This window comes from Artemia sp. Qi Xiang Cuo, chromosome 2 (assembly GCF_049724085.1).
Source record: "Artemia sp. Qi Xiang Cuo chromosome 2, ASM4972408v1, whole genome shotgun sequence".
Classification (NCBI taxonomy): domain Eukaryota; kingdom Metazoa; phylum Arthropoda; class Branchiopoda; order Anostraca; family Artemiidae; genus Artemia; species Artemia sp. Qi Xiang Cuo.
The window spans coordinates 92,110,576-92,120,430 of NC_142795.1; the positions used below are offsets into that span (position 1 = coordinate 92,110,576).

Genomic DNA, 9,855 nt, shown 5'->3' on the forward strand with positions numbered 1-9,855 from the left:
GCAAAAATATTTATGGTGTCTAACCAATAATACTAATTTTGTAATTCAAACAAGATAAATACCTGAAAATTTTAAAATTAGTTTTGTTTTATGCTAGGTTTTAGATACTCGACACGGGATTTTGTGTGCTTAATAATTTTAAACCTTGAAAAAATATGGTCTCACGCGAGTGGAAAAAAAGAAAGAATAACCAAAAACAATATCAAAATAGAACAATCCAAATTTCTACTAATAGAAAACTTTACTACACAAAAAATAAAGCTAACATCCTGAAATATCAGAAAAGTTTATTTAAAAGAGATAAAAATGCCACCGAACGCAATAAAGCTCGAGCACGCGTAAGGATTGCTACTAAGATGTCTTGTGATCCAGGATTTAAGAAAATGAAATATGACAGAGCAAAACAGAGGTATCTTACGGATCAGGGGTATCGAGAAGGGAAAATTGAGACAGCGAAACAAAAGAGCAAGGAACGGTATGATAACGATATAGATTACCGAAACAAACATAAGAAAAAAGTTGCTACCAGAATAATGGGTAGATACTGGGGTGACAAAAGCTATAATGAAAAAATTAAATTCTCTGCGAGGTTGTACCGAAGAACTCATAAGGACAAAGGGAAAAATTACATTCAGAAATACAAGAAGATGGCAAAAATGCAGGCTGATCTTTGTAAATTGAGAAACATTTTACGCATGTTTTATCGGGATCACGAAAAGTATTCGAAATTACAGATTAAAATTCTCTTTGAAAGAGCGGATGCTGTTGAAAAGTCGGCTAGAAATGCTTTGGCAAAGCTTCATAGCAATATCCAAAAGAAATGTTGTCAGTTTAACGAAAAGCTTCCAAGGTGTGGATTGGCAACTGTGGAACAGTTTATAGATGCAATGGAAAATGTTCGACAACACAGTGAATATACGGAGGCGTACTTCTTAGAAAATTCGTATATTAATTTTGGAAGGAGCAATTGCAGTTTATGTAGCAGCAATAAAAATATATATACAAGCATACCTATCAACAGCGAAGGAAAAGCAATGTTTTTCAATTATGGCGAAAACGAGCCTGTTAGGGTTATTAGTAAATGTGTTTGTAAGACTAATGATTTAGAACAAATTCCTGGAACACCGACTCAAGAAAAAAGCATTTCTAACTGTGTTTTAAACAGTTCGTTTAGTTCTACTGAATATTTGGCAAAAAATTCTCTGTGTAGTAGAACAAACTGTCCTGAAAAGTACGAGACAACTATTGAAAAATGCTCTAAAACTAGATCTGACAAGGAAATTATGATGGCTGAAGTCACCTATAACAATCTGAGTAAACATTCAAAACCAAAAATTGGGCAGCAGGTTACTTGGCAATGTCACCCTGATATCTGCAAGCTCTATCCGACGGATATTGAATTATGTCAAATTCTTTTTGATATCCTTGAAAACAATATAGCATTAAAATTTTCAACTGACAAAGTGGTTAATTTCTACCTTGGCGGCTTGGATTATTGTGAAATCAATTACAGGGACACAAGAAAGCATGGGCATTCGTTATACTGTAGCCCAAATGAGGGATGTCAGAGCTATTTGCGTTCTCTAAGGGCACTAGCTCCACATTTTCCTGTCTTGAACTGTTTCATTAATAGCGTATATAAGGCAGTATCAAAATGTAAGATTATACAACATATTAATCTACTAAAAGTCGAGGGCTCGTACAAGGAACTAAGTCATTACATAGAAGAGGTGTCAAGTAGACTCTGTCGTAATAATAGTCAAGACTTCATTTACGGTGATAGCAATATTAGAGTTTCTGTGGATGAAAATACAATAATAAAATTATTTGGTTATAATAAAGAACGACCTCTTGCCTATACTAAATTTATAGACCACTGAACTATAGTATAGGTTAGTAAGGTTTACATAAAGGACTGATTATAAATAACAAACAACAGCATGTAATTGAATAGCTTAGTTGCCTGATTTTCTGTGGTTTTTTAATTTAAAACATGAGACAGAGTATTATAATAAAGAACGACCTATAGCTCTTGCCTATAATTCCACAGATAGCTTGGCACTGGAACATCATAGACAGTTGTTCAATTGCTCATTTTAAAGGAAATCAATGGGGTTAAAAAGGTTTTTGTAATTTTATAATAAAGAACGACCTCTTGCCTATACTAAATTTTATACGCCACTTAATTATAGTATAGGTTAGTAATTCAACAGATAGCATGGCACTGGAACATCGTAGAGAGTTGTTCAATGGCTCGTTTTAAAGGAAATTAATTGGGTTAAAAACTTTTTGTAATTAAAACAAATTATTTTTTTTATATTAAGAAATTTTAATTATGTTCCTTAAGAAATCATCATAAGTAAAAATTTCCCGTACGGAAATTGAACTCAAGCCTGCTGGGTGACAGCTATCCCAACCTCTAGACCATATAGAATATATTAAAATATCCGGGTTGCAGCGGTAGCTAGCAATCCGGGTTGCAGCGGTAGCTAGCAACCTAGTAAGAGACGATCACCTCCAATGTTAAGAAATATAAAACCCCCCCACTCCTAAAAAAAGAGTCAGATCAAAACAAAAAGTACACCATTAGAACCGCCTTGTCCGAATCCTCTATAAAGGAAACTTACCGCCCTTTGGCTTGAATAACAAAGAAAATATATTGGCTTGAAAATCAAGAAAATAGACTTTTACCACGTTATTCTCCACAAACGGGATATTTTTTCTTTCCGCTTTTTTTTCCTGCTCAGCTAGCTGGGCACTGGAAAATCATAGAGAGTTGTATAATAGCTCATTTTAAAGGTAATTGCAACATCTAGTCACTTTTGTAATTAAAAATAAAATACTTTTTAAAGTAGAATCAATTTTGTCAAAAAAATTGCCTTTTTGATGTATTTTCATACTGCAGTCTTTTCAAAGATATTTGAATTTTGAAGCAATAAAACAGTTCATGGTAATGAACTCTATAGTAATAATAGCTACTTGTCTCAATAGTAACCGAAACTCCTGGAACCAAAATTTTCTTTTTTGGCTTAATCGCTAAAATTATTATGTAAACTGCAAAAATATTTATGATGCCTAATCAATAATAGTAATTTTTTAATTTAAACAACAAAAATACATGAAAATTCTAAAATTAGTTTTGCTTTTTGTCTCCTGGAAGAAAAATTTTACAATAAAGAACGACACCTAGCCCATGTTAACTGAAACATAAATAGGGATTATGTAATTCCCATCAGTATCATGGCTGTTCACATTAAAAGACGATCATTGGAATAACATACCACTGCATACATTGGACTTAGTTAGCTACTTGATTGCTTGAGGCTCGTCTCTTACTATTTCAAAGAAAGAAAAAGCCATAGGTTTTTTCCTGTTTGTAATAATATAGCATGAAATTACATTAAAGGACGATCATTTGAAGATCCGGGTTGCAGCGGTAGCTAGCAACCTAGTAAGAGACGATCACCTCCAATGTTAAGAAATATAATACCCCCCAACTCCTAAAAAAGAGTCAGATCAAAACAAAAAGTACACCATTAGAACCGCCTTGTCCGAATCCTCTATAAAGAAAACTTACCGCCCTTTGGCTTGAATAACAAAGAAAATATATTGGCTTGAAAATCAAGAAAATAGACTTTTACCACGTTATTCTCCACAAACGGGATATTTTTTTCTTTCACTTTTTTTCATGCTCAGCTAGCTGGGCACTGGAAAATCGTAGAGAGTTGTATAATAGCTCATGTTAAAGGCAATTGCAACATCTAGTCACTTTTGTAATTAAAAATAAAATACTTTTTAAAGTAGAATCAATTTTGTCAAAAAAATTGCATTTTTGATGTATTTTCATACTGCAGTCTTTTCAAAGATATCCGGGTTGCAGCGGTAGCTAGCAACCTAGTAAGAGACGATCACGTCCAATGTTAAGAAATATAAAAACCCATAGTTCCTAACAAATATAATAAAGAACGACCTTTTACCTATACTAAATTTTATACACCACTTAATTATAGTATAGGTTAGTATATCCGGGTTGCAGCGGTAGCTAGCAACCTAGTAAGAGACGATCACCTCCAATGTTAAGAAATATAAAACCCCCCAACTCCTAAAAAAGAGTCAGATCAAAACAAAAAGTACACCATTAGAACCGCCTTGTCCGAATCCTCTATAAAGGAAACTTACCGCCCTTTGGCTTGAATAACAGAGAAAATATATTGGCTTGAAAATCAAGAAAATAGACTTTTATTATAATAAAGAACAACCTCTTGCCTATACTAAATTTTTTACGCCACTTAATTATAGTATATGTTAGTAATTCAACAGATAGCTTGGCACTGAAACATCGTAGAGAGTTGTTCAATGGCTTATCTTAAAGGAATTAAAATAAGAAACCACCGTTCTAGCATATGCCTAGCAACGCTATCTCAAGGGTGAAATATTAAGGGCAGCCTAACTGACACTTAGCGAGGCATAGCTCAGTATCTTCACATGACCACGGGCTGTTTTTCTTAGAAAAGTAAGAAAGTTCAAAATATTAATAATAAAGAACGAACGCTTACTCATAGTAACTGAAATATTAGTTAAAAGTAGTAGCTCTAGCTTTAGTGGCAGTATTATCGTCGGTAAACTTTTCTAGAGTATGGTTCAATAAATGACTTACTTACATGCTTTATTCTCTGAAATTAATCTTGAACGCTTGCTCATAGTAACTGAAATATTAATTAAAAGTAGTAGCCCTAGCTTTAGTGGCAGTATTATCATCGGTAAACTTTTCTAGATTATGGTGCAATAAATGACTTACTTACATGCTTTATTCTCTGAAATTCGTCTCTTACTACTCAAACTAAGAAAAAGCCGTAGGCTTTTTTCTGTTTGTAATTTCAACAAAAAATTTAACTAATTTAAAAATTTTCGGGTAGTTTTCCATTATAATAAAGAACGACCTTTTGCCTATACTAAATTTTATACGCCACTTAATTATAGTATAGGTTAGTAATTCAACAGATAGCTTGGCACTGGAACATCGTAGAGAGTTGTTCAATGGTTCATTTTAAAGGATATTAATGGGGTTAAAAACCTTTTGTAATTAAAACAAATTATTTTTATTACATTAAGAAATTTTAATTATGTTCCTTAAGATATCATCATAAATCATCTCTGTTAACAAATCATTTCTGTTAACAAAGTCAGCTCTTCACTTACCGCCTATTATTATGGATGGTTGGATATCCTGAATTTTGTATAATTCGCCTGTGTTGTATTTTTAAAAGTTTTTACATAAAGGATCGATGTGGTTCATTATATAACTGAAGTGTTATAAGGAACCATTATATAGATGATGCTTACAGTAATCAAAGGTTACTGTTTACAAGGTGTTGAAAAGATATTAAAATACTATCATTAGAATATCAAACCATTGTATACATTGGAATTAGTTAGTCACTTGATTGTTTGAGATTCGTCTCTTACTATTTGAAAGAAGAAAATGCCATAGGCTTTTTCCTGTTTGTAACCACTTTACTATTAATGGTTAATGGTTCAGTTTATGTTTAATAGCTCATTTTAAAGCATATTGCTACATCTAGTGTATTGTGTAATTAATTAGGAAAGGACGAAAGGAAATCAAAATATTAAAAGACAAAAGATTAAAGGAAATATCTTCTTTATAATCGCACAAAATTCTAGAAAAAAATCTATTTTTAAATTAAAGGACGATCATTAGAAGATTATTTTTAGGAGCCCGGGTTGCAGCGGTAGCTAGCAACCTAGTAAGAGACGATCACGTCCAATGTTAAGAAATATAAAACCCAATAGATCCTAAAAAAAGGAGTCAGATCAAAACAAAAAGTACACCATTAGAACCGCCATGTCCGAAACCCCTGTATAGGAAACTTTCTGTCATTTGGCTTGAACAGCAAGGGAAATATATTGGCTTGAGAATCAAGAAAATTGACTTTAACCACGTTATTCTCCCCAAACGGCATATTTTTTTCTTTCTTTTCCACAGATAGTTTGGCACTGGAACATCGTAGAGAGTTTTTCAATAGCTCATCTTAAAGGAAATTAATTGGGTTACAAATCTTTAGTGACTAAAATAAATTATTTCTAAAACAGAATAAATTTTTCCACCAAAAACCAATTTTTTAATTCAAACTAGAAAAATAACTGAAAATTTTAAAATTAGTTTTGTTTTTTGTCTCCTGGAATCAAAGTTTTTTACATTAAAGAACGAACTTTAAATCCATAGTTTATATTAACGGACGATCATTAGAAAAGCAAGCCATTGCATACATTGGACTTAGTTAGCTGTGGACTTGTCTTCTAACCGCAGACAATTTGTTGTCTTTCCATACTGTAGTCTTTTCAAAGATATTAGATTATTAAAGCAAGTCCGATTTCTAACAACAATATCAACTATGCTCCAAACTTTTTTTTAGGTTTACAAACTGTTGTAATCTCTTGTTAAAATATATACAAATATTTTTGCAATTACCAGCTTTTAGTTCTTTCTCCAATGTAATATCTTTCAATACTTTGTCTTTTCAAAAATAGTTGATTATCAAAGCAATTCCGATTTCTAACAACATTCTTTGCTAAGCTTCAAACTTTTGGTTTTCTTTCTTAAGGTTTTGAATTGTTGTAATCCATTCTTAAAATATATACAAATAATTTTGCAATTACCAGTTTTTTTCTCTTTACTCCATTAAATTTATTTACACACTGCAAACTATCCAAAGAAATTTCATTTTTACAGCATTTCGAATTTCTAACAATGATTTCTACTAAGCTTCGAACTTTGGCTTTCTCTTTCAAAGTTTCTGAATTGCTGTAATCCCTTTTTAAAGTATATACAAAATTTCATTTACCAGTTTTTTGTTCTTCAAGCAATTAAATGTTTTTTCCATACTGGAGTCTAATCAAACATATGATTAATACAGCAAGTCCGATTTCTAGCAACGATTTCTAATAAACGTTTTCTTTTCTACAATTCAATGTCTTTTCATACTGCGGTTTATTCAAAAATATTCGATTATTAAAGTAAGTCCTTTTTCTTACAACAATGTCTACTAAGCTTCAAACTTTTGATTTTCTTTTCAGAGGTTTTAGAATTGTTGTAATGCCTTGTTAAAACATATACAAAAACTTTTGCAATTACCAGCTTTTTGTTCTTTAGTTAATTTAATGTCTTTTAATACTGAATCTTTTCAGAAATATTTGATTATTACAGCAAGTCCGATTTCTAAAAATGATTTTTACTAAGCTGCAGACTTTCGGTTTTCTATTCTAAAGTTTTAGAATTGTTGTAATGCCTTGTTAAAATATATACGAATATTTTTGCAATTACCAGTTTTTTGTTCTTTAGGCAATTTAATGTCTTTTCATACTGAATCTGTTCATAAAAATTTGATTATTACAGCAAGTCCAATTTCTAACAACGATTTCTACTAAGCTTCAAACTTTTGGTTTTCGATTTTAGGGTTTTAAGATTGTTTTAATCCCTTGTCAAAATATATACAATTATTTTTGCAATTACCAATTTTTCGCTCTTTAAGCAATTTATTAATACATGAAAATCTTAAATTTTTCCAACGCCACCAGGCCCCGGCAATTGGCAGGCGGCAGGCTTCTATATATAGATTCTCACTGTCACTTGTCTTCTAAACGTAGACAATTTGAGCCTTTCCTTGATGTTATGACGTCCAATCATGCATAAGATAGATGAATGATGTCATAATACTAGACTCTTACCATATATGGCACAAAAGTAAATGCGATATTATAGTGTTAGCTATAATTGCATCAGTACATAATCGCTAATATTATGATGCAAACTGGAAAAATATTTATGGTGTGTGGGCAGTAATATTAATTTTTTAATTAAAACTTGAAAAATACCTGGCAATTTTTAAATTAGCTTTGTTTTTTGTTCGATTTAAAAAACGAAACTTTTATTTAGTGTCTTACTTCGAAGCTATAATTGTCTCCTGGAACCAAACTTTTTTGGCTCAACTTTTAAAGTGCGTAGCCTATTTTTTGTGCTACATTTTCGTAGAAAAGAATTTCAATTTCTTATTTTATTTTAGTTTTCAGTTCAGAATCGCTAAGATTATTATGTAAAGTAAAAAAATATTTATGGTGTCCGAGAAATAATATTATTTTTTATTCAAAATAGAGAAATACCTGAAATTTTTAAAATAGTTTTGTTGTTGATTCAATTTCATCAATAAAAGTTTTATTCCATCTCTTACTTCAAAGTTATAATTGTCTCCTGGAATCAAACTTTTTTGGCTCAACTTCTAAAGTGCGTATCTTTTGTAGAAAAGAAATTCAATTTTTATTATAGTTTTCAGTGCAGAATCGCTATGGTTATTTTGTAGACTGCAAAAATATTTATGGTGTCCGAGCAATACTTTTTATTTTTTATTTCAAACTAGAAAAATATCTGAAAATTTTAAAATTAGTTTTATTTTTTGTTAGGAATTTGCAACTCGATACGGTACTTAAGCTTGTAACGTCATATTATAGTAGGAATTACTAAGACATTTGAAAAAAATATGACAGAAGATTTAGTTGCAATTGTTATTGACAATGGATCAGGTATTTGTAAAGCAGGATTTTCAGGAGATGATACCCCAAAAGCTTCGTTTCCTGCTGTGATTGGACGTCCAAAACATACGGGAGTGATGATTAATTCAGGCAGCCAGGATGCTTATGTAGGCGATGACGCTCAAGCAAAAAGGGGAATTTTGAGACTTAAGTATCCTGTAGAGCATGGAATTGTTACAGATTGGGACGATATGGAAAAGATTTGGCATCATACCTTCTACAATGAATTTCGCGTTGCCCCAGAAGAGCACCCAGTTTTACTCACAGAGGCTCCTCTTAACCCAAAAGCCAACAGAGAAAAAATGACTCAAATTATGTTCGAAACTTTTAACACCCCTGCTATGTATGTTGCCATCCAAGCCGTCCTTTCCCTCTACGCATCTGGAAGAACCACTGGTATTGTTCTTGACTCTGGCGATGGTGTCTCACATACTGTACCCATCTACGAAGGTTATGCCATTCAACATGCAATTTTGAGATTGGACCTTGCTGGTCGAGATTTGACCGATTATTTGACGAAAATTTTAACTGAGCGAGGATATTCCTTTACCACCATTATAATAAAGAACGACCTCTTGCCTATACTAAATTTTATACGCCACTTAATTATAGTATAGGTTAGTACTTCAACAGATCCGGGTTGCAGCGGTAGCTAGCAACCTAGTAAGAGACGATCACGTCCAATGTTAAGAAATATAAAAACCCATAGTTCTTAAAAAAAAGAGTCAGATCAAAACAAAAAGTACACCATTAGAACCGCCTTGTCCGAAACCCCTGCATAGTAAATTTTCGGGCCCTTGGCTTGAACAGCAAGGGAAATATATTGGCTTGAAAATCAAGAAAAGTGGCAGCTACTACAACATTCTGCCTAAACGGGATATTTTTTTATTTTTTTTTTTCTTTTTTCTTTTTTTTTATACAGTTATAGCTTGGCACTGGAACATCGTAGAGGGTTTTTCAATAGCTCATTTTAAAGGAAATTAATTGGGTTAAAAATCTATAGTAACTAAAATAAATTATTTCTAAAAGAGAATAAATTTTTCCACCAAAAACTGCATTTTGATGTCTTTTCACACTGCAGTCTTTCAAACATAATCGTATACCAGCGGTAAGAATTGAACCCACGCCTCTGAAGAGACTGGTGGCTAACACCAGTGCCTTGGACCACTCGGCCAGGCTGCCTCTCATAAATAAATATATATGTGAATTTGGGTTGCAGCAGTAGCTAGCAACCTAGTAATAGACGATCAG

The 9,855-nt window shown here is 32.2% G+C and overlaps 1 pseudogene; it reads left to right on the forward strand.

The window, feature by feature from the left end:
* Positions 1-8,552: 8,552 nt before the first annotated feature.
* On the forward strand, positions 8,553-9,221 carry LOC148955805 (actin, plasmodial isoform pseudogene; annotated as a pseudogene).
* Positions 9,222-9,855: the final 634 nt, after the last annotated feature.